Source organism: Sciurus carolinensis (assembly GCF_902686445.1).
Source record: "Sciurus carolinensis chromosome 14 unlocalized genomic scaffold, mSciCar1.2 SUPER_6_x, whole genome shotgun sequence".
In the NCBI taxonomy this organism is placed as follows: domain Eukaryota; kingdom Metazoa; phylum Chordata; class Mammalia; order Rodentia; family Sciuridae; genus Sciurus; species Sciurus carolinensis.
The window spans coordinates 600,177-625,862 of record NW_025920104.1 but is presented as its reverse complement, the minus strand read 5'-3'; the positions used below and the strand labels follow the sequence as shown (position 1 = coordinate 625,862).

The window sequence follows — 25,686 nt, the reverse complement described above, 5'->3', positions numbered from 1 at the left end:
ATATTGACAAATCTAGACCCATGGGTCGTTACTAAAGAATCTACACTGATGAGTCAATGTTGATGGATATTCCCAGTTGAGTCAATTTCAATGAATCTATCCTGATGAGTTGATATGAAAAAATCTACATCAATGATTCAACATCAGCAAATCTACAACAGAGAGTCAATATCAGGAAACCTACCATACAGGTTGATATTAAAAAATCTGCCTGGCAGAGTCAATATTGATGAATGTATCCCATGTGTTTGATACTGATGAAACTACATCTATTAATTGATACTGACAATTCAATATCTGGTGAATTAACACTGACAGTTCAATATCAATGAATCTACACCAATAAGTTGATATGGTTGAGTCAACACCTATGGGTTAATGTCAATGAATCTATGCCATCCAGTTGATATCAATGAATCTAACCCACTGAATTGATATGGACAAATCTACACTGAAGAGTCAATATTGTTCAATCTACCCTGACAGGTCAATATCAAAGGATCAAAGAATCATCAATATCAATGAATAAAACACCTACAGTTGATATTGATGAATTTACCTCATCAAGTCAATATCAATGAATCTAAACCAATGGATCAGTATGGACAAAACTACAGAGACAAGTCAATATTGATGAATATGCACTGAAGAACCAATATTGATGAATCTATCCCAATGTGTTGATACAGACAAATCTATTCTGACCATTCACTATTGACAAATCTATACTGAAGGGCCAATATTGATGAATCTATCAAAATGGGTAAATATCAATGAATGTACTCAGAAGGGTTGATATTGAAGGATCTATCCCAATGGGTCTACATCAATGAATCTACATTGTTGAATTGATATTGACATATCAATATTGATAAATCTATCCTGATGTATTGGAATCATTGAATATATGCCAATGAGTGAATATCGAGGAATCTTTTCCATCGAGTTTACACTGACAAATTGAAGTAACAGGTTGATATCAACAAATCTACTCTAAACATCAATATTTTTCAATCTATCCTAATAGGTCAATATTGACAATTTTACCCTGTAGAGTCTATATCAACCAATCTACTCTAAAGACTCAATATCTATGAAACTACCCCAAGAGGTCAATATTGAGGAAACTACCATGATGAATTAATATTGATGAATCTACCCCAATGTGTCATTATTGCTGAATCTATGCCAAGTCAATTTTGACAAATCTAAGCAGTCAAATTTATATCAATGAATCAAACCACTCAAGTTAACATTGAGGAATCTATCAAGTTGGGTCAATAGAAACAAATCTATCTAGATGAATCAATATTGATGAATCTACACCAAGGGTCTATATCAATAAATCTACCCCAACTGGTAGATATCAATGAATCTCACCCATGGATCCATATAAATGAATCTACTCTTAAGTGTGAATATCAATGAATCTACACTGATGGTTGATATTGGTGAATCCCTCACATCATATCAAAATGGACAAATCTACCCCTTAGAGTTGATATTGACAAATCTACCCCTTTGAATCAATACTGACCAATCTACCCTGAAGAGACAATATTGATGAATCTACCTAATAAGTGGATATGAATGAATATACCTGATGGGTGGATATCAATGAATCTACCCTGCTGGGCAGATACTGATGAATCTGCCTCTATAGGTTGATATCTATGAATCTACACTGATGTGTTAATATGGGCAAATCTTCCCCAACTGGTCACTGTTGATGAATCTACATTGAACACTCAATATTATTGAATCTATGAATAACTCTGGATCTACATCTGAGTTCTACCTTTTGCCAGCCTGTGACCTTGTTCAGTTTCCACTACTGTTAATGGAGCAAATAACAGCCTCTTACATGATTTTAGAGTGGTTAAATGGGAGAAAACTATACATCATAGTGCCTAGTACACAGTAGGCTCTCATGAAACAAGGTTCATTATACTTGACCTGGCCTGTTTCAAAGCAGATCTATGTCCTGAGTCCTGTCAGCCATGAAAAGGGTCCCTGTACCTTGGCAGGGCCTGTGGGGTGAGTGAAGTCTTCAGGAAGGGGCTGTCTAGGGAGTGGGAACCCCATTTTCCTGGGGAAAACTGAGCTCAACCCCCACAGCTCAGAACTTCCTCTGGACTATGTGACCACTGAGTCCCTTTTTGTGCTCCTGAGTGTGGGAGAGCACTTCCCAGCTGATGAATCCCCACTTGTTGACCACAGTGTTCAGAGAAGAAGCTGGAAGCCAGTGAACCTGAGAGTGAGCCCTGTCCAGATCTCCACATGGAACCAGTGGAGCCCCTGACATGGGTGTCCAAAGCAGGACCCGAGGGAGGCAACTGCCCAGAGTAGCCCTTCATTGTGCTGGGGCAGGAGGAGTATGGGGAGCACCACTCTTCCATCATGCACTGCAGGTGAGGGGGCAGGGCCTCCAGGAAGTGCTGTGCAGCCTGGGTTCTCAGGCAGTGCATGTGAAGGTGTGGCAGCAGGAAGATGGCTCTTGAAGGACAGTGTTCCTCCCACAGGATTGGAGGAGTGTTGAACCACTGTCTTCTGGGGGTCCTCTGAGAGCTGCCATTGCAGTGGTAAGTCTTTCCACCCTTTCTAATAATGTTGCTCTGAGGCTAGGAACAAAGTACTCTGCATTTTAGCCCCCAAGTCTCTTCAGTTATAATTTGCTTTATGTTTGTGTTTTTAGGGAAATATTTACCAAGTATACATTTTAACTTCCATATGGCTAAAATCATGACTTTTCAAGAAAAACCCTTGGGCTGGGGACATAGCTCAGCTGGTATAAGTGCTTGCCCCACAAGCACAAGGCCCCGAGTTTGATCCCCAGTACGGCAAAAGAAAAAGAAAAAAAAAAAAAAAAGAAAGAAAAGCCCTCAAGGAGCATGATTTTCAGGGTGGAGGTGGTCTTCTTGTTTTGATAGCCCTGACATTCTGGGGCTCTTGAAGAGAATGAGGCCAGGAGGTTGACATCACCCTTTCACTCTTGCTCAGAGTGGACTGCTCAGAGAGGAGGGTCTCCAGCTTAGACGTAAACAGGGCCATCAAAATTGTTGTCCTTCAACCCCATCATGCAGACCAAAGCATCTTCCATTTCCAAGTCACTGCTGATCTCTCTGGAATGGGTCACCAAACAGGATAGGATGGTGAGTGACACTTGGCCAACAGCACCTGCTCTGCAGTCCAAGTTGAACAATTCCCCAGGGATTTTCACACTGCTGAGTTGAGGCAGTCAAGCCAGATCCCCTTCCTCCTCTCCATCACTGGGGATGCAGAGACCTCACATCCATGACTGGTCTGACAGGTTTCTGTTTGCTGTGGCCAAGAAATTACTGGATTAAGAATTGAAATGAGGCAACCTGGAGGACATGGAAGTCTTCCTCCTGTGCATGCTGGTCTGCCCCAGGAGATGATCCAGCTTCCTGTCCTCTCCCACCTTCCTTGTTTTTAACCACACTCCCAGTATGCCCCTCCCGCTGTGGAGAACCTTCCTGTCTAGGCCCCAAGGGCAGCAGTTGGTGCTGGTGAGAGGATGGTGTTCATTATTGTGTCATCCACAGAAGGTTCCAAAGAGCAGTAGTTTATTTTTCTCTCTGTACATTAATATTTCAGATGAGGTTTGTAGTTAAATACAAAATTGGTTTACTATTTTTCTTTCATTCATTTCACAGGGATCATACTATGCAGGGGTCAGAGGCCTGTGCTGAGTTTGTGTAAATTTTGACAGCTGAAGGAACTATTCTCATGGGCCTAGGAACTCAGGGCTCTCCCTGAGTCATTTGCTAAGTGAATGTTGAGTTCACAATCTAGCTGGTATTTCTAGGGATAGCCTAAGATTTGGGCTGCTTCTGGTGCTTTCTGATTGTATTTGTTATTATCATTGAAGTTCTTCAGAAACTAAGTCACATGTTCATGAAGGCAAGGATAGCCACTTTTATGTTTCTCTGGAGGTCTTTGGATACAGAATCAGAGCTCCCCTCTAAAAAGGCAAATGGGAAGTCACCCAGACCCGATGATCAGCCAGAGCCAGTACAAAGAGAGGTGACCTGTGGACTGGGAGTGAGAAGGGACTGGAACAGCTGGGATTACAACCAGATAAAAGAAGATCAGGGAGGTTTCAAGATGGCAGGACTAGAAGGCAGCTGCATTTCATGTTGCTCCAGGATGCAGGATTCAAAAGAGGAGATAGTGAGAGACTTGGGACCAACTCAAAGCTGCCAGGTGAGTCTCTCCTGTTGGGGAGGTGTCCTGGATGGGGTGGTAGCCCCAGAATGCAGGAAACTTTGTGAAGTAGAGTTGCCCGTCGAGACACCCCTCCCCCCTCTGGAGCGGTAAACACGGACCACTGGGAACATGGTAGAGGTGGCTGCTCAGCACAGCACTTGGACTCGGAGCAACCACTGGAGCTCTGGGTGGCTGCCTGAGGAGGAGCTGCTTGGCGAGCTGTTTGGACTCAGAGCAATCACTTCTGAACACTGGGGGGTTGCCCAGAGGAAGAGGAGGAGCACAGCGGGTCACTTGGTCTAGGAGTGACTGCAACAGAGCTACAGGCGGTTGCCAGAGGAGGAGGTGAGTGGTGAGTTGTTTGGACTCAAAGCGACCACTCCTGAACACTGGTGGCCTGCCTGGAGTTGGGGCGCGGTGGGTCGCTTGGTCTCCGAGCCACCATTCCTGAACACCTGGGGGGCTAACCTGAAGAGGAGGAGGATCAGGGCGGGTCACTTGGACTCAGAGTGACTGCCTAGGGCTACAGGCTTTTGGAGGGAGGAGGAGACGCGAAGTGAGTTGCTTGGACTCCTAGTGACTGTGTCGGAAACTGGGCGGCTGCCGGAGGAGGAGGTGTGTGGTGGGTCTCTGGGTCTCAGAGATATTGTACAGGGCTCCAGGTGGCGGCTCAGAAGAGGGTCCACATAGCCAGGCGATTAGGTGCAGAGCAGGGTCCCAGGACCTAGGCGGCTTCTTGGTGCAAGAGCCCCACAGAGACACGCCTAGGGGTGGAGTGAAGTTTCCAGGACTGCCGGCAGATTCTCTGAGGAAGAGGCAGCCTAAGGAGAATCATCTGTGAAGGGTGAGGCTCCCAGACTCAGGAGGTAGGTCCAGGCCCCTGGGAACATTGCAGAGGAAGACAGCCCAGCCCAGGCAGTAGTTGTAGATTGAGGGGAACCTCTAGGAGGGGAACTGACCAGTGAGACCTCCCCACTGGGTGAGTCTATCCTGCTGGGTGAGGTTTTCCCACAAGGATGGTAAAACCAGAGACACAGGCACAAACAGGCCTTGCCTCAGCCTGCAGCCTACTTCCCCTTTGGATGACCATTGGTCAACAAGTGGAGGCACCTCTGCCCACTCTCAGGGAATATACACCACCTGAGGGTCACCAACCCTAGAGAGGCAGCTTCCTTGTGGAGCACTGCATTATCAACCTCCCCCAAGACTTCAGGCTACTGAAGGATGAGAGGGGATATACTAGCAATCTTCAGGGACATTGTAAGTCAATACAGGAAATCTGTAATATCTTAAGGATCCACTGATTCCTGAACAATATGAGAAAAAAGGGAAGAAAATGCCCCAAACAAATCTAGATGTTACATCAATAAAATCCAACAACAGCATGGCAGAAGAAATGACAGAAAGGGAGTTCAGAATGTACACAATTAAAATGATCAGGGAAGCAAACGATGAGATGAAAGAGCAAATGCAGGCATTGAATGATGAGATGAAAGAGCAAATGCAGGCATTGAATGATGAAATGAAAGAGCAAATGCAGGCATTGAATGATCACACCAATCCACAGTTAAAAGAGCAAATACAGAAAGCAAAAGATCATTTCAATAAAGAGTTAGAGATATTGAAAAAAAAAACAAAACAGAAATCCTTGAAATGAAGGAAACAATAAACCAAATTAAGAACTCCATAGAAAGCATAACCAATAGGACAGAACACCTGCAAGACAGAACCTCAGATAATGAAGACAAAATATTTAACTTTGAAAACAAAGTTGAACAAACAGAGAAGATGGTAAGAAATCATGAACAGAATCTTCAAGAACTATGGGATATCATGAAAAGGCCAAATTTGAGAATTATTGGGATTGAGGAAGGCTTAGAGAAACAAACCAAAGGAATGAAAAATCTATTCTAGAAAATAATATCAGAAAATTTCCCAAATCTGAAGAATGAAATGGAAAATCAAGTTCAAGAGGCTTATAGGACTCCAAATACACAAAATTACAACAGACCCACACCAAGGCACATTATAATGAAAATACATAACATACAAAATAAAGACAGAATTTTAAAGGCTGTGAGAGAAAAGAACCAAATTACATTCAGGGGGAAACCAATAAGAATATCAGCAGATTTTTCAATCCAGACCCTAAAAGCTAGAAGGGCCTGGAACAACATTTTTCAAGCTGTGAAAGAAAATGGATGCCAACCAAGAATCTTATTCCCAGCAAAACTTACCTTCAAATTTGACGATGAAATAAAATCATTCCATGATAAACAAAAGCTAAAAGAATACACAAAAAGTAAGCCAACATTACAGAACATTCTCAGTCAAATATTCCATGAGTAAGAGATAAAAAACAAGAAGCAAATAAGCAAAGGGAGGAATTATCCTAAAGGACTGTCAAATAAAGGAGGAACCAAGTTGTGTCCAAAAAATAAATAAATAAATGAAATTTAAAAAATGAACCAAATGACTGGGAATACAAATCATATCTCAATAATAGCCCTGAATGTTAATGGCCTGAATTCATAAATCAAAAGACATACACTGGCAGATTGGATTGAAAAGAAAGATCCAACAATATGTTGCCTGCAAGAGACTCACCTCATAGAAAGAGATACCCATAGACTAAAGGTGAAAGGATGGGGAAAAACATACCATGCACATGGACTCAGCAAAAAAGCTGGAGTATCCATCCTCATTTCAGATAATGTGGGTTTCAAGCCAAAGTTAGTCAGAAGGTAAAAAGAAGGACATTTCATACTGCTTAAGGGAAGCATAAATCATCAAGATATAACAATCATAAACACCTATGCCCCAAACAATGTCTCATCCATGTATGTCAAACAAATCCTTCTCAGTTATAGAAACCAAGTAGACCATAACACAATAATACTTGGTCATTTTAACATGCCTCTCTCACCACTGGACAGATCGTCCAAACAAAAATTGAACAAAGAAACCATAGATCTCAATAACACAATCAATAATTTAGACGTAACAGACATTTTTAGATATACCATCCAACCAAGAGCGAATACACTATCTTCTCAGCAGCACATGGATCCTTCTCTAAAAGAGACCATATATTATGCCACAAAGCAAATGTTAGAAAATACAAGAAGATAGAGACACTACCTTGTATTCTATCAGACCATAATGGATTGAAGTTAGAAATAAATGAAAGCGTAAAAACAGAAACTACTCTAACACCTGGAGATTAAACAATATGCTATTATATGATGAATGGATAACAGAAGATATTAAGAAGGAAATTAAAAAATTCTTAGAGGTAAATGAGAACAAAGAAACATCATATCAAAATCTCTGGGACACTATGAAAGTAGTACTTAGAGGAAAATTAATTTCATGGAGCGCATTCAATAAAAGAAGTAAAACTCAATAAATAAACGACCTAACACTACAGTTCAAAGCCCTAGAAAAAGAAGAACAGACCTACACCAAAAGTAGTAGATGACAGGGAATAGTTAAACTCAGACCTGAAATCAACAAAATTGAAACAAAAGAAACAATACAAAAAATTGAAAAAATAAATAGTATGTTCTTTGAAAATATCAACAAATTTGATAAACCTTTATCCACACTAACAAAGAGAAGATGAGAGAAAACCCAAATCACTAAAATTCAGAATGGACAAGGAAATATCACAACAAACACGACTGAAATAAAAAACATAATTAGAAGCTATTTTGAAAATCTATACTCCAACAGAATAGAAAATTTAAAAGACATCAACAGGTTTCTAGAGACATATGAATTGCCTAAACTGAACGAGGAGAACATACACAATTTAAATAGACCAATTTCAAGTAATGAAATAGAAGAAGTCATCAAAAGCCTACCAACAAAGAAAAGTCCAGGGCCAGGTGGGTTCTCAGCCGAGTTCTACAAAACCTTTAAAGAAGAGCTCATTCAAATACTTCTCAAAGTATTCCATAAAATAGAAGAGGAGGGAACCCTCCCAAACTCATTCTATGAAGCCAATATTACCCTGATACCTAAACCAGACAGAGACACATTGAGGAAAGAAAATTTCAGACCAATATCCTTAATGAACATCGACGCAAAAATTCTCAACAAAATTTTAGCAAATTGCATACAAAAACATATAAAATGATAGTGCACCATGATCAAGTGGGTTTCATCCCAGGGATGCAAGGTTGGTTCAACATCAGGAAATCAATAAATGTAATTCACCATATCAATAGACTTAAAGTCAAGAATCACATGATTATTTCGATACATGCCCAGAAAGCATTTGGTAAAATACAACATCCCTTCATGCTGAAAACACTAGAAAAAATAGGGATAGTGGGAACATTCCTTAACATTGTAAAGGCAATCTATGCTAAGCCCATGGCTAATATCATTCTAAATGGTGAAAAACTGAAAGCATTCCTCCTAAAAACTGAAACAAGGCAGGGATGCCTTCTTTCACCACTTCTTTTCAATATTGTCCTTGAAACTCTAGCCAGAGCAATTAGACAGACCAAAGAAATTAAAGAGATATGAATAGGAAAAGAAGAACTCAAACTCTCCCTGTTTGCTGATGATATGATTATATACTTAGAGGAACCAGGAAATTCCATTAGAAAACTTTTAGAACTCATAAGTGAATTCAGTAAAGTAGTAGGATATAAGATCAATGCACATGAATCTAAGGCATTTTTATATATAAGTGATGAATCTTCAGAAAGAGAAATTAGGAAAACTACGCCATTCACAGTAGCATCAAAAAAAAAATAAAATACTTGGGAATCAATCTCACAAAGAGGTGAAAGACCTCTACAATGAGAACTACAGAAAAAAGAAACTAAAGAAAGAAATTAAAGAAAACCATTGAAGATGGAAAGATCTCCCATGTTCTTGGATAGGAAGAATTAATATTGTCAAAATGGCCATACTACCAAAAGTGCTATACTGATTCAATGCAATTCCAATTAAAATCCCAATGATGTACCTTACAGAAATAGAGCAAGCAATTATGAAATTCATCTGGAAGAATAAAAAACACAGAATAGCTAAAGCAATCCTCAGTAGAAAGAGCAAAGCAGGGGGTATTGCAATACCAGATCTTCAACTCTACTACAAAGCAATAGAAACAGAAATGGCATGGTATTGGTATCAAAATAGAAAGGTGGATCAATGGTACAGAATAGAGGACATGGACACAAACCCAAATAAATACAATTTTCTCATACTAGACAAAGGGGCCAAAAATATGCAATGGAGAAAAGATAGACTCTTCAACAAATGGTACTGGGAGAATTGGAAATCCATATGCAACAGAATGAAACTAAACCCACATCTCTCACCATGCACAAAAATAAACTCAAAATGGATTAAGGACCTCGGAATCAGACCAGAGACTGTGCATCTTATACAAGAAAAAGTAGGTCCCAATCTTTAACATGTCGGCTTAGGACCAGACTTCTTCAACAGGACTCCCATAGCACAAGAAATAAAAGCAAGAATCAATAACTGGGATAGATTCAAACTAAAAAGCTTTCTCTCAGCAAAGGAAACTATCAGCAATGCGAAGAAAGAGCCTACAGAGTGGGAGAAAATCTTTGCCAATCATACTTCAGATAGAGCACTAATCTCCAGAATCTATAAAGAACTCAAAAAATTCTACACCAAGAATGCAAATAATCCATTCGACAAATGGGCTAAGGAAATGAATAGACACTTCACAGAAGAAGATCTACAAGCAATCAACAAACATATGGAAAAATGTTCAACATCTCTAGTAATAAGAGAAATGCAAATCAAAACCACCCTAAGATTCCATGTCACCCCAATTAGAATGGCGATTATCAAGAATACAAGCAACAACAGGTGTTGGCGAGGATGTGGGGAGAAAGGTACACTGATACATTGCTGGTGGGTCTGCAAATTAGTGCAGCCACTCTGGAAAGCAGTGTGGAGATTCCTTAGAAAACTTGGAATGGAACCACCATTTGACCCAGCTATCCCACTCCTTGTCCTATACCCAAAGGACTTAAAATCAGCATATTACAGAGATACAGCCACATCAATGTTCATAGCTGCTCAGTTCACAATAGCCAGATTGTGTAACCAACCTAGATGTCCTTCAATTGATGAATGGATAAAGAAACTGTGATATATATATACAATGGAATATTACTCAGCCATAAAGAATGATAAAATTATGGCATTTGCAGGCAAATGGATGAAATTGGAGAATATCATGCTAAGTGAGATAAGCCAATCTCAAAAACCAAAGGACGAATGATATCGCTAATAAGTGGATGATGACACATAATGGGGGATGGGAGGGGTTAGTATTAGGGTTAGAGTTAGGGTAGGAAGGGGGGCAAGAATGGAGGATGGAAGGACTGTGTAGAGGGAAAAGAGGGGTGGGAGGGATAGGGGAAGGGAAAAATAACAGTATGAATCAAACAATATTACCCTATGTAAATTTATGATTTCACAAATGGTATGCCTTTACGCCATGTACAAACAGAGAAACAACATGTATCTCATTTGTTTACAATAAAAAAAAGAAAAGAAGAAAAAAAAGAAGATCAGGGGTCCTGTGTAAGCAGACAGAATCTTTCCAGGCGTGTCTTAGGAGACACATCTCTCCCATTCCGCAGATGCTGCATCAGTCTGTTTTCTGGTGCTATAAAAACCCCCACCCCCACCCAAGCTGGATCCTTTGTAAAGGTGACTGCATCTGCTCTACTCAGGTCAGGGCCCTCTTGACTGCCTCACAACATGACAGATGGCATTAGTTGTAGGAGGGTGTGCCAGAGGAAGAAATTACATGGGAAGACAGAAAGCTCAGTCTGGTTCAGGAGTCACGCCTTCTCTTTATAGCAACTCTGCAAAGGCAGATCTAACTCACTGACCCAGTGAACTAATCAATTTCCTCTAAACCTCACCTCTTAAAAGTCATACCACCCCTCACATTGCCATACTGGGGACCAAGTCCCTAACACATGAGCACTCCAAAGACACAGTCAGACTATATTCAAACCATATCAGATAACCTTTATGAATTTGCTTTTGTTCAAGTTTGGCTTTGTCATCTTAATTTGTAATTTTTAAGTGTGGTCCATTGTAGGCAGAATTCCCCCAATTGCCTGGATAAGTGCAGGAGGGTCTCATTCTGTGTAGCCCATCACCTCACAGGAGTGGGCCTGGTCCCCTCTGGCAGTCTTCCCTGACTCCCATACTCCTTCAAACCCCCACCTTCTCATTCCAGCTCTTGCTGGACAGTGGTGTGGGAACCACACATCTTTATGACACAGAAGCCAAGAAGAATCTCTGTGAGATCAACATCAATGACGATATGTTCAGGTGAGCCAGAGGCCCCTTGCTCCTCACTGTCAAGGCCACGGCTTGCTGGCACATGCTCTGGGGGGCCAGGTGTTTCCTGAGACCAGTGTCCCACCTCCTGGAACAGGATTGGGCTCAGAGCGGAGGCTTGTCCTCCCTCTTGGGAAGGCAATCATCTGACCTGGCCCACATGTATTGCAGAATTCTGTCTCTCATGTGCAGGCCCAACGGGACCTCTTTCATCTGTTCAGCTGCAGCTGTGTCTCAATTCCCAGGTGGACTCCTTGGCACCAGACATTGGCAGCAAGGGCATGAACCAGGTTCCAGGCAAGCTGCTACTGTGGGACATGAAGAGCATAAAGCAGCAGGTACGGACCTGCCATGGGGTGGGTCTGCCCCCTCCCCCACACTCCCCCCTCCCCCCCCACCGTGCTGGGCACACCAGGTGGAGGCACCCTGCCTGCACCCCCTGTGGTGCTGGTGAGGCTCTGCCCCCCTCTTTGCTTTAGTCTCCTCAGATTGTTGATTTGTGAGAAAATATCTAAGTTTTAAGTGTTGCAAATTAAGTTACTCTGGACAGATCATTAGTGACTGAAGTTATTCAGAATTGTGCCATAGATTCAGAAGTCACCCAAAACCAACTAGAGGACCTTGTGACTTATATTTTAGGAGAGGATTCCTATTTCTGACTTCCTGTTAGAACTGTGTAAGAATTACAGTAGCAGCTGGCAGCAGTGAGGGCAGGTACATGCTCCCAAGAAGTGATGGCTGACAGCCAGGCTGAGCCAGCTCCTAGGTACTGGTACTGGCCTACCTCCCTGGAGGCAGGGACCTGCCCACCACTGTTCCATCCAGCAGAACCAGTGCAGAGAAAGGAGACACCACTAATCTTTAGTTTTATGAGATTTATTGCATCCTCCCTGTTTCTCTGTCTCCTGCCTTTTTCTTCTTCTTTCTCTCTCCCTGCCTCTCCTCCTCTCTCCCTCGCTCCTAGCTTATCAGCCAATTAAGCCAAGTTTTCTCTCATGCAGGAGAGCATGAATAGAAATGCCTGCATAACACTATATAAATCACGAGCTGTCCATGTGAGGCATGATTTTAGATAGCCAATCCTTGAGCCTGGTGTTAACACGTCATAAGTCTCCAAAGAACTAGTAACAGCAAACAACATTTAGGTACTCCCTCATTTTGCTGCCAGTGCCCCTCGGCTCACTGCCAGGCACCATCTTGTCCAAGACAGCCAGCCAGTGTCCTTTGGCTCACTGCCAGGCACCGACTTGTCCAAGAGGGCCCTCAACAGCTCCCCCTTTATTTTTATTAAAAGGAAAAGATAGCGACTATGCCTGTCTTACCTGCCAGAGTCAGACTTTATCCTTACCTGTCATTGGGAGTCAAAGAGCTGTTGGCATGCTTTGATCCCTGTCTTAGGTTGGTATAAAGTCCACCCTGTGCTTACCCATCTTTGACTACCAGCCCTGTAAGTGGGAGAGCCAAATCTGTGGATCAGAGCCTTGGTCCATGGCCATAAGGACTTGCCATACCACTAAGGCTTGCTGTCTTTGATGTCTCCTCAGAGACAACAGATATCTGAGTAGAAATAATAAAAGCAAGAACAACAATCCCATCATAGCAAAATTTACCATCCATTATTTTCCAAATTGTAATGCTGATTGTAAAAAACTAATGGCTTCTGGCATACCCGGGACCTTGACCTGAGTACTATTTACCACAAATATAGAATTTCTTAATAGGGTAGTCAAATTAGTAAACACTTTAGTCCATGTCCCACTAAGCATGCTTCCAAACTGTTTGGACAGATTTGCAGCAGCAGTAATATTAGAATAGAGTATAGGGGTAACACATAATGCTTGGGAATGTACTAGACAGACCATCTGTGTGGTAACAGTTAACATGTTCACTTATTCTTGTAGTAAGTCCACTCTTTGGTTTAGAATCAGGATTCCCATGGCGAGATGTGCATTGATGTTTTCCTGGGCTGTCAATGCTTTGGCAGTGGCTTGTGACAGGTTGTTGAGCATGTGAGCAGTAGGAAGAGCAGTTCCTAGGGCAAGTCCAGCAGCAGTGGCAGTAGCCGCAGCAGCTGCTGCAGCAACAGCGAATTTATGGCTCTCAGATCTTGCAAGAGTCGCCATTTTCCAGACTTCTTTTTTATGACAAAAATGAGTATATTCCAAGGGGAAGCGGAAGGAATGATATGGTTTTCCTTTAATTGTTGACTATTTCCTGGGCCACCTCAATTTTTCCTTTAGAAATGGGCCACTGGGGGACCCAGATAGGATTATTGGATTTCCATGTTATCTTTAATGGTTCAGTGGCCCCTCCGGAAAACCCAGCCCCTTCGTCCCTGTTTGTCCTTCAGCTTGAATGGGGCAGATAACACCTTGTAAATTTTTGCCTAGTCCTTTTCCAGTCTTCTAGCCCTAGATTTAGTCCCAATACTGATTCCAACATACTAATTTTAAATGGGGTCTGAGGACCATATGTACCTTCTGTTTCCTTAAAATTTTTTACTGTTTTGAAATCTAGAGGTTGGTGGAACCTTTGCCTATTTTGGTCCTCTAGCACAGGGAAGAATTGTGGGACTGCTGAGATTTCCTTAATGGGGGTTTCTTCTCCCTGTGGTGAAAAACCCATCTGATTTATAGCATGAGTTAACTCCTCCCAAGGGTACCTTGGGGGATATAGGGGGGAGGCTGCTTGGGGGGAAGATGCTGCCTCCAGGAAGGGATTGGTGTTCCTTCCTGACATAACTGGTGGGGGTGACCGTGTCCCTGATGCTCTTTCTAATTCCTCCCCAGTAAGCCTCTCCTCCTCTTCTTCCTCTTTTTCGAAGTTACACTTAGTTGTTCCTTTATCTCTTCCAGACACATATTTCCTTCTTCTACTAAAGTTTTTATTCTGCCTTTCTCAGATGTTAGACATTCCTTAATGAACTGCCACATGGGAAAAGTACCTCTAGGTAATGGGGATTGCTTTTATGCTTTGATAAGATCCTTTTATGATGCTCCCATTGTGGAATATTTAGGACTCCCTCTTCCAAAAACCAAGGACCAACCTTGGCCAGTGTGGTTACATATGCTGTTACAGTAGAACATTTTATGGCAGTCCCATTAGCCTTAAGCACATCTTGTATGATTCTTATCATTTGATTTTTTGACACTGTGACCCCATTCTGGAGTTATGTGACCTCCTTTACCAGGGTTATGTGACCTCACTTTACCGGGGTTATGTGGCCTCCCTTTACCAGGTTTATATGACCTCCTTCTTGTACACTCTGGCCAGAGATTTCCAGGAGGTTACCCCACAGTTTTTCTGTAGCTTACCTTAATTTACTTACCTGGGAGGACGTAGAAGGAGAAAGAAAGCTCCCCATATGTGCCACCACTTTTTCTGTCCAGTGGAACTAGAGCGGAGAAAGGAGACACCACTATTCTTTAGTTTTATGAGATTTATTGCATCCTCCCTGTTTCTCTGTCTCCTGCCTTTTTCTTCTTCTTTCTCTCTCCCTGCCTCTCCTCCCCTCTCCCCCGCTCCTAGCTTATAAGCCAATTATAGCCAAGTTTTCTCTCATGCAGGAGAGCATGAAGGGAAATGCCAGCATAACACTATATTAATCACGAGCTGTCCATGTGAGTCATGATTTTAGATAGTCAATCCTTGAGCCTGGCGGTAACACGTCATAAGTCTCCAAGGAACTAGTAACAGCAAACAACCTTTAGGTACTCTCTCATTTTGCAGTCAGCACTCCTTGGCTCACTGCCAGGCACCATCTTGTCCAAGACAGACAGTCATCACCCTTTGGCTCACTACCAGGTGCCATGTTGTCCAAGACAGCCCTCTACACACCACCCCAGAATATTAATGTGATGGGCTGGCAGATCTGGCTCTGTGAGAATGTTATAGGCCAGACTCTAAGGGAAATGACTAAACAGACTCCATTTTGCTCTGAGACGCCATGTTATGTAGGAAATAATTTCTCCTATGGGAACACCCTGCCTCTGTGCCCATCATTAGTTACTTAGTGTGACATGTTTAATAATGTACAATGGCAACTCCTAAGTAGTAGCCAATGTACCATGCAAAAGGTAATTGTGTGGATGTTTGCAACCATTCTTTAGTTTGTACCTAGGTAAGGGTCAGTTTGACCCACTTCCCCCTCTGTCAATGATCTCATGATGTTAGTTTGTAATTTTGAACATAGCAACAGACACTTATGATTGATGTGATTTTTGGTATAAACCCCTACAATCCTGTGGCTGGGGCTGTTCTCCCAATAGCCATTTTTTGGGGCATTGTGTGAGACAGTCAGCTGGCCAGCTTAATAAATACTCTCAAATTCAGACTTCTCAGTGGTGATCAGTCTATTCTTAAGTTGCACCCCATAACATTAACAGGTACCCACACTGTCACAGGAGCCCTTGGGAGGGAAATGATGTTGAACTTATTTACTTAGAAAGCAGTGGTGTTTCTTATTAAAATAAATAGTTTCAGTACTTAGAAGTAATTTTTTTGTTTTGTTTTTCTGCAGTGCTAGGGACTTAACCCTGGGGGCTTGTACATGCTAGGTGAGTTTTTACTACATAGCTACACTCCCAGCACTTTTATTTTTTATTTTTATTTTTTATTTTAAGACAGGTTCTTGCTGAGTTGCTGAGGCTAGCCTTGAACTTGTTGTCCTCCTGCCTCAGCCTCCTGGCAGGCACCACTGTGCCCAGCTGTTAACATGATTTTTAATCCTATGTTCACTTGTGATTTTCAAATTTTTAATTAAATATTGTTTACATATAAAATAATATTGAAATCATAGGTGTATGGTTTATTGAGAAGAAAGGCAATAAAATGAATGCCTAATTTAAAAGTAGAACATTAATAATACTCTTTGCCCTTTCCCAGTCTCCACCTTTCCTGCTTCCAGAGAGAAACTCTTAAATTTTTGTTTGCCTTACATTTAAAAAAAATAGTTTATCATATTAATATATATATTCATAAACAACACAGACTTTGTTCTGTATGTTTTCTAACTTTTTATGAATGGAATCATAGTATATGTATTTTTCTCAAACTTCTTATTCTACTTGAGAACTGATTCTCCTAACTCTGTGGTTTGGTTGTCTGGCTTCCTTTGTGGAAAGATAAGTTTGTTGTGAGTGGAACAGGCCTTCCATTGTTGGCTATCTTCTCTCTTGGGCTGCCTTTAAGATCTTACCTGATATCTGAGTGTGGATTTTTAGATTTGAACGTTTTTTTTTTTTCTTCTTCTTTCCTTAAGTCCGTGCTTGGGGTTTGTTAGGTTTTTCTGAATCCAAGGATTTCATTAAATCTGGAAAATTCTTAGTCTTTGCTTTTCAGGTTTAGAGATCTCTGCTTATCTCTTGCCTTCTGGAACTCTGGTCAGATGTGTTGGCACTTCTCTTTTGTTGCCCTTGCTGCATTCATGGTGAGAATGCCCTCAGCTCTGTCAGTTTGCTCACTCTCTAGTTTGCTGTGCCTGATCTTTTAGTTAACCAATCTACTAGGATGCTAATTTCAGTTTCTGTGTTTCATTTTTAGAAGCACAGCTTCATTTTAAAAACCTGCTTTGTCATGCTTGGAGTCTCCTATTCTTGCCCATTATTTGGATTCCTCCTTTTATTTTGTCAGATTTGTCACACCTCTGGTAACCCCATGTCTGAGGTCTCTGTGGACCTGATTCTTCTCTGCTGTTGCTGTGGCATTCACCTCTTTTTCCTTATTTTCCTCTGTCCTGTGAATTCCAACTGTAGTCTCATGTTTCTGGGACCTTTATTCTTGATAATATTTGAGAACTGGAGTGGAGATGCATTCACTTCTGCCAGGTTCCCGGGGACCCTACCAACTCCTGACAGCTTTAAAATAAATTCTCTGTTTGAGTTTTCACAGACTATTTAGGGACTTATGAATTTGGATTATAAATCCCTATCAGGGCAAGTTTGTGGCTATGATTTGCAGAGAGGTGAGTTTTCTTATCCTGTTTTGTGAAGTAGGTTTATTAGTTCATTCTTGCACTGACGATAAAGCTCTGAGTCCCAGCCATGTATAGAGATTTCTTCCAACCTGACCTTGGGCAGGTCTTACACTTGGGACTTCTGAGTGCTTAATGGCAATCAAAGTGAGAACTAGGGTCATATATGTTTAATTGATGCCCCATAGTGAAAGCCAGCTTCAGAGTTCCCTTGTCCTCGGGAGTCTTGCCTTCCCCTCATTACTGGTATCAGAGGATGTCTTTATTTGCTAGTTCAGCACTGTGCACATGTATATCAATAACACCATATAGCATTCTGTCTTGTGGTTTTAGTCTCAGGAGGATAATTTAGGGCCCCTCAGTTCCATGTCATTTGGAATGTTGATCTTCATTAATTGTTTTTTTTTCATTTTTATTTTTTTTATTATTTATACATGACAGTAGAATGCACTTTGATATGCAATGGAGTATGAGTTCTCATTCTTCTAGTTATACATGATGTAGAATCCCACCAGTCATATAGTTATATATGTTCACAGGGTAATAATATCTGATTCATTCTACTATCCTTCCTATTTCTATATCCCCTCCTCTTCCTTCAGTCCCCTCTACCTAATCTAAAGTAACTCTCTTCTTCCCTCTCCCACCCTCCCCCAATTATGAATTAGCATCCAAATATCAGAGAAAGCATTTTGGTTTTTTGGGATTGGCTTATGGGGTTGGCTTATTTCACTTAGCATGATATTCTCCAACTCCATCTATTTACCAGCAAATGCCATAATTTCATTCTCCTTTAAGACTGAGTAATATTACATGGTATATATACACCACAATTTTTTATCCATTCATCTGTTGAAGGGCATCCAGTTTGGTTCCATAGTTTAGCTATTCTGAAGCCTTTATTTTTAATTTTTTTTTTAAATTGTAGGTGGACACAATACCTTTATTTTTATTTGTTTTATTTTTCTGTGATACTGAGGATCGAACTCAGTGCCTCACGTGTGCTAGGCAAGTGCTCTACCACTGAGCTACAACCCAGCCCCAGCTATTGTGCTGCTGATTATTGGATTAACTGATAGGCCTAAGTTCCATGAGGTAGTTTTGTTAGCTCCTGTATTTTTAAGTGTTGCTGTGGGGAGACATTGGGGGAATGGAGCAGCTGCAGGACCTTTGCATGGTGGTCCTCTGTTAACTTAGGGCTGCCAGTCATGAAAGTCAGTCAATGAAGTGTTCTTTCCTACTGGCAATTTGACCTCTCAATAAGACTTAGCTAGAAGGCACTCAAGTGATGTGTATATTCCTAAGATATAGATCATTTTATAAGTGAACCAGCATGTATGGAAACCAGAATGTTTATGGGTCAGTGACTTTGCCTTTCAAAATAGTAGAAGAGGTCACAGCCCAGCACTTTGACAAACACTCAGGTAATTTTTCCAGAAGAAGGTCTTTTAAGGGAGGAACTGGCAGAGGATCCAGTGGGGTGCTTGTGTCTGTGTCTGAGTTGGAATAGTCTGCTAATTGTGATTTTGTTTGGTTTTAACAGTTCCAGTTCTCCCTGGACCCAGAACCCATTACTATCAACAGTACGGCCTTCAATCACAATGGGAATATGCTGGTCACAGGAGCAGCTGATGGTGTCATCTGGCTATTTGGTATGCAAGTGTGCTCAAGGTGATCCTGGTCCCCTCCTTACATGACCTAGCTGGAGTAGATGCTGTTACAAAACCCTGATTTCAAATCAATGAAGCTTAATCTCGATTGGAGTTTTTATAGAACACTCAGCACAATCCACTTGCATGTGGTTAATGTCAGCAGGCATGGGAGGAGTTGGGACTCAATGATAGTTTGGAGCTCTTGGATCCAACTATTGCCTGTTCAGGATATAGGACTCTTTTGTTGCCTGTTCAACTGTGGGTGGCTCATTCTACTCTGTTCCCAGGGAAGCATCCCCAGGGTCTGGGATGGGTCAAGGTGATCTTATCTTTAGTGGATATCTGGGACCCCTGGGGGGGACACCGTAGAGGCCTTATAGAAAGGACTCCGGTGCCCAGGACCCCACCTGCCACCCCTCCTGCTGGGATCCCTAACCCTCACTTTTGACCCAGTGGAAGCTTCTTCTGCACCTCAGAGGCAGCCTGGACCTCTGGGCAGGGGTAGCTACCCTATGGGGTTTAGGAGCCCCGTGGTCCTCAGAATAGCTATGCCCCCCCAAGCATCACGGGAGAGGCCCCCATGCTGCAGGAGGGTGCCTTCCAAGGTGCACAGTCGTAATGGCATCTGACATCCTCAGACATGCAGCAGTACGAGTGTGCCATAAACTGGAGGGCCCACTGTGGTGAGGTCTGCTCCGTGGAGTTCAGCTGTGATAAGAACGCCGTGTACAGCATCAGTGAGGATGACAAGGTAGGCACCCTCAGGGTCAGCGAGGGCTGGGACACCATGACTGACTGGCCTTGGGTCTGGCATGCTATCCACTATCGCCATGCCCTCTTTCTGCCTCAGTTTTGTCATCTGTAAAATAGGTAGTAATCCATCTCCTGGGCTCTTCATGGGGTTTGATGAATAGAGTGGAAAAGGTAGTACCACAGGTGTCCTCCTCATAGCAAAGCAACTCAGCTCACCCAGATGGATCCATATTTGGAGCCAAGATATGATTTGGTGAGCTTGGTAATTGGTGGCCTTGTAACCAGCCATGGATGCATGGAGTTTGCTGAGGGACTAGGGACAGCTTCCCAGAGGCAAACAGGCCTTAGCTGAGTTCAAAGAAGTTAAAAGGAAGCTACCCCTCCCCCTGAAAAAATGATAAGGAAATGCCCCATGTACCTTCCCTTTGTGGAAGGGTATGACAAGAAATAGGAACAGCAACAGTGGTGGAAAGGGAGCTGCGTGTGCACAGGTGGGAGAAAGACTCATCTGTCATATGCCTTCCTGTGACTTTGGAATTTTATATACTAATTACCTGTGTTTGTCATTGAAAACAGTAACTATAAGATGACTTCTTTTTATTTTTGAGATAGGATTTTGCTGTGTTGCCCAGGCTGATCTCAAATTTCTGGGCTCAAGTGAGCCTCCCTAGTAGATAGGGCTTGAGATGTGCACTCCTGTGCCCCAGCTTCAGTTATTCATTTGAAAACTAGAGGAAGGGATTTTTAAGATACAGTTTGACTTCTATATATCTGTTAGGATTCCCAGTGAAGAAATGGTCACATCAAGTAGCCTGTTCATAGGATGGGTTTGGGAATTATACACACCACAATAAACAAAGATAGCTTTGTAACTTCACCATGCAGTGTCCTATTGATTGTACTGCTGAGAAACTGAAATAGATTTGGAATTTGTCCCCTGTGCTTTATTCCTAGTTGGGTTCAAATTCTCATAATAATGACAGTAGTCATGTACCTGTTTGAGAGACCAGAAATCCATGCAAAGCCACCTGCTGTCCCTTTTCCTCTCCTGGGCTCAGGCCAGAGTGAAAGAGAAGGGTTGGACTTTGACATGAGGTTGCTGTTTTTCTATATTTTCATCCTGTGAAAAATTGTGCATCAGAAAGAAATGGGACTTTGGGGTGTCCTGTGGATCCCCACCCCTTTTCTGCCTCTGTAACTGGAAAGGGTTTTTTGAAGCTATCAGAACTGTTGGTGGAGGGAGGCAGTTTACTCTGGGAAGGTCCCTGGGCTTCCACCCAGGCTTGTGCTGGGCCAGCCCCCACTGAGAGAGCACTCTGGTTGTGTATTTTATTTGCAGTTTATTCAGTGGAATATCCACAAGAGTGGCCTGAAGGTGTCTGAGTACAGCCTCCCCTCTGATGTCATGGGCCCCTTTGTACTGTCTGGTTACAGTGGCTAAAAGCAGGTTCAAGTCCCCAGAGGCCGACTCTTTGCTTTTGACTCAGAGGGCAATTATATGCTGATGTGCTCTGCCACAGGGGAGTCATCTACAAGGTAACTGGGTGATGGAATCATGGTGGGCAAGGGAGCACTTTCCTGGAGGTCTGGACCTGGCCGAGTGGATCATGGCCATCTGACCCACCCTGTATGGCAGTGAAGAAGCCCTGGACACAAGGCAGAACCTGAAGTTCTCTAGCTGCATGCTGGGCCTGGGCCTTCGTGCTCATAGAGAAGGTGGGATGGGACAGAATGTGAGGCATCTGTCATCCTGTCTTAACAAGAATATGACCTCCTAACCCCATTCCTAGGGAATAACCTATCATAGCAAACACTGAGGAGTAGCAAGAAGAGTTGGGGAGTATTGAAAGGGGAAGCATGCCACCCACACAAAATGAGCTGGGTGGTTTACTGAAGTTACTTTAAACAGGCATGGACTTCTTATTTCATGGGAGGACCATGGGTGAAGTACATCACAGTACATATTTGAGGCAAATTTGAGGGTGTTATAACAACATGAGTTGTTCATGTCATATGTGTTCCTCAGCTTACACATTTCTTTTAATTCTCAAGTCTGAGCTGCCATGTTTCATGTGCTTTCTTTGTATAAGTGTATGAAATTGCAAGAACCTTCCATTTTACTAGTATTATTGGGTAGATCTGTGGGAATCTGTGTGGATGTGTACGAGTTTTATTTTTGATCATGCAGCCTTTTTATTTGCCCAAATGAATTTGATGATTTGTATTCAGACTCACTCAACAATTAATTAGTTGAAAGATTTCCCTGTGAAATTTTTGAAACACCAATACTGGCTTCCACTTACTTAAGTACTCTACTGAATATCAGGTCCCAGTTTTATGGTCTATAAGTAAGTTAATTGACACTTTTACAAATGCTTTCTCCATGATGGCCAAACACTTCATGCCTCTTCTCTGTCCAGCAATGATGAGTACTTCAGCTGCTCCAGTTTCCTGTTCTGTTAGTAGCTGACCTTCACACATCTGCCTGACTGCTGGAGAGTGGTGCTTGTGGGATGGAGGAGAGCTGCATTTATACATCCATCCAAGGCCTTCCTGTGCCAGGGCCGTTCTGGATGCCATAGGCTGGCCTCGCTGCAGGAGAGAGCTAGACCTGTCCTCCTCGACTTTTGTCCCCTGATGGGAAGTCAAATTAAGTAAATAAGCAGATGCATGAGCAGATGTCTGCTAGTGACAAATGATGCTGTGAGAAAACACAGGTGGGTGCAAAAGGCACTGGCCCATGGCATATTCAAGGTAGCAGAGAAATTGGCATTTTTAAGGAGCTTTGCAGGGACTTTTTTTCCACATGAGATAGACCAACTATAGTCAGGAAAGTGAGACATTTTATGGTCCAGGAAGTTAATGGACTTTCTGGAAAGGTGGGTATGTGGCCTGAGCCACATTCTTGGGTTTGGGTGACTGCCCCAGGCTCAAGGCAGTTTGGCCACAAAAAGTGGATAAAATGGACATGTTCATGAGTGAGGTCTGCTGACAGTTCATTCTCTGTCCTGTCCTCTTATAGCTGGGTGGTAATGAGAAGTTTCTGGAGAACTGCTTGAGCCTGGGTGGCCACCAGGCCCCTGGGGTCATTGTGGATTGGAGCACTGCCATGGACTGTGGGACCTGCCTCATTGCCTCCATGGATGGCAAGATCAAGCTGACCACCCTCCTGGCCCATAAGATCTGAAGGACCTGCCTTGAGCAACACCACAGAGCAGTATTGTCCCAGGGCTGAGGGAGAACAGGACACCCTACTTCCAGGTCCCTGCCAGTGCAGCAGAGCTTCAGGCAAAGTTAGTCCAGGGGACTTAGGACTGTCCAGCTACAGTGACTAGAACAGGAGTCACAGGGAGCAGGTGGCATGTTCGTCCCAGAGAACAAAGTTGTGGTCTGTGTAAAGGTATCCTCAGACTGTGGAAGGAGAGTTCAGGAAGGAGAAATGGTGATGGCTGCTGTGATGGCCAGGAGAAATTGACAGTATTTTGTATATATTGCTTATTTTTCTTTCTTTTTTTTTTTTTAAAGAATGCCTTGCAGTCACATGGTGTCTCTTTCTAGGATGCATGTGTCACTTTTTCCCTGCCTTTGTTTCCCCACACCAGCTCTTACTTGCCTCACTGACCATCCATTCATCTGGGCTTTGTGGACCCACAGCATGCTCTTCTGTTTTCTCTGGGCTCAAGGTGAGACCAGAATGTCTCTGTCTTCCCTGAGAGATGGGGGCTTTTGTTACAGAAGACTCTCCAGATGAGAGCAGGTACATAGGCCTCCATAGCTGGTGGCCCAGCTCCATCTGGTGGTTGCTGTTTCTAGCTCCTCATTTGGTTGCTCATCTCATTCTTCCAACTTGATGCCCTTGAATTTGAACACCTCCAGCTGCCTTCACTGTGCTGGCAAATGGTAAGAGGGCCAACTCCCTGAGCATGCTATTGGAAGGACCCCTGGGTTTCAAGTCTGCCCACCTGAGACTGAGCTGAGCCTGGACCAGTGGTGACCATGCCCCAGCCTGGGCACCTTGAAGAGGAAGATCCTGTCACTGTGGTTGCTGAGGCTGGGCAAGTGCAGAAGCCACCATGGATGGGTGGGCCTGGACCTTGGGCTCCCATGCTTCTCAGGGTGAAATATGTAGGGGGACCTGTTTCCACCAACTTCTTGAGAAATTCATTTTATAGCTTCTTTGGGCTCCAGTCCAGTTCTGGGGGCAGGGCTGGAATGACTGCTTTCTGCTGGGACTAAGGGGCAAGTAGGAAGGCCCATATGAATGTGGCTTGGTTACCAAAAACACCAGAGACTTCATGGTAAGTACTTGTCCTGTTTTACCCACTTCCACCCCTAAAGTGAAGAAAACCAAGACTTCTCCATTGCCATGTCCCCACCTTTGGCACTGAAACAGCCATCTGATCTGTCTCACCTCAGGATTCTGGGGGACAGTATAAAGGGTCTTGAATTTCATCTGAGAGTTCATAGTTCAATTTTTCCTCTCCTCATCTCAAAGTCCCTGTCTTAAGATCCTTTCTCTCAATATGGTCCCCATAACTTGCCGAGATGGCTTTAAGGAATACAGCAACACAACACTCAAATCCCTGGTGCTCCTGCCCCCACCCCTTCCAGGAAGAATGCTCATCCTCATAGCCCATTGGAAGCTCAATCTCTCCTTTAAACCCCTGCTCATTTTCACCCAAGGACCCAAGGTTCCCTGTTCTGTTATCTTTTGTGAAGGTTGAATAAAAGAAAACCATTGAGGCAGGCCCAGTCTCAGTCCTGAACCTGCCCATCTGCCAGGTGCTGACCACGTGCCTTGGCCTGTGCTGAGGACCCTGCAGGTGCATTTCCCCATCTGGTTTCCTCCTGCCCTCTCCTCAGGTACCTGCCAGTGCTTCTACACAAGTTTTGGGCCAAAACTCAGCCCACTTAGCGTGATATTCAAATACCTAGGAGCTCAACGTTTGGGAGTACAGTATGTATACAATGTGGACTGACTAAATTCAGTTAATTAACATTACATGTAGCTCACACTCAAAAAAATACAATTTTATCTGTCAATTTAAAAATAAAAAAAATTAAAAACCCAAGTGCTTCAGGTGTTGACTCCAGTGCCTGCTGATCTCACAGCCAGGTTCCTTGCCAGTTCAGGGTCTCTCCGTGCACCAAGACTCTTTACAGAGACCCACAGACCTCATTTTCCAGCTGACCACCGAGAGAAGTTTTAAAGAGAGAAATGCTCAGGGGGTAGTTATACTGAGCAAGTATTTTCTGTTCCTTTTGACAGAAAGGGAAATGATGCTTTTCCACTCCAGCCCTTTAGGTTTGGGCTGGCTCACAGCCTGTAGGAGTCAGGACCCTTGAGGTCAGTGACTGATGCCTTAGCAGTGGCCAAGGAGAAGCCTGTATTCCCTGTGGTGGGTCCTGCAGAGCCTGGAGGCTGGCTTGGTTCAACCATGGTTAAGTTGATCCCTACAGTGGCTGGCCGGTTGGGGACTTGAAACCAGTGGTTTATGTTCTTATACCTGGATTTATTTAAAATTTCCACCCAGCACACACTCCTAGTATTGAGGATTAGCATTCACGAAGAGCCTGGGAGGTCCTCTGGAGAAACTAAAGCACAGTAGGGGAGACAGAGCTCTTCCTGTTGCAGAGTGAAGGGGGCTCAGGCTCTGTGCAGCCTGTTTCTAATTAGTAACTATGCTGTTATAAGGTGATCAGCTGTAAATCACATATCAA

The 25,686-nt window shown here is 43.0% G+C and overlaps 1 pseudogene; it reads left to right on the top strand.

Annotated features, from left to right (window-relative positions):
• The first annotated feature begins 563 nt into the window (after nucleotides 1–563).
• LOC124973119 (WD repeat-containing protein 91-like) lies at nucleotides 564–23,152 on the top strand (annotated as a pseudogene).
• Nucleotides 23,153–25,686: the final 2,534 nt, after the last annotated feature.